Below are 765 nucleotides of genomic sequence, written 5' to 3'. Positions count from 1 at the left end.
GTCATTCTGTCTGTTGGAGTGAGAAGATGTCATAGACAATCCCCAGAAAATCCTCTCCATCCATATATAGAAGTGTGAAGATGCCCCCAATCCAATCTCCATAAAGACCAGATAACTTTCCAAATCCTTTTAGTGACGTATTTCCAAGGGCTAGAAGGGGCTAAGATGAAACACCTCTTGCGTGGGCTTAACACATTGGAGCTGCTTTACTCCGTCTGATAAATGATAGCTGCACGACTTGGGTGATATTAGGCAAATCACATCAACTCTATCGCTTGTAAACGACCGGCACACGAGGCGGCAACGTGATGCATGGCAGTAATGATCATCAAGTTCGTTACTGTTACGAAATCCTCGAGTAGATTTGTTTCTTTGTTTTTAAACTAGCATATAATTCAGCACTACTTATTAGTTGCGCTGCAACATGCTAGCGATTGTACTCTTCTATCTTCGATCAATCAATAAACAATTATTATTATTATTATTATTATTATTAGACGAACATGTACAAGCAATTAGGGTGGAAGATGGCTTTTGATAACAAGATCCGTGTGCACTGATGTATGATCTTCGCCAGATTCCGATTTGTTCCTCAAAAATAGTACCAACAAGAGTTCCACGATCTCATACCTTCGCCAAAAGATGTTAACCCTTGCGTGTGACGAATTCTACAATTTTAATCATTGATTTTGTAAATAAGAGCCTCATTTGCATGGATTATATCAGTTGATCATATTCTCCACCCAATGACAGCCTTATCATAAC

This window comes from Branchiostoma belcheri, unplaced genomic scaffold (assembly GCF_001625305.1).
Source record: "Branchiostoma belcheri isolate BF01 breed outbred unplaced genomic scaffold, Haploidv18h27 scaffold17, whole genome shotgun sequence".
NCBI classification, from domain to species: Eukaryota; Metazoa; Chordata; class Leptocardii; order Amphioxiformes; family Branchiostomatidae; genus Branchiostoma; species Branchiostoma belcheri.
Note: the sequence above shows the minus strand (reverse complement) of the source record.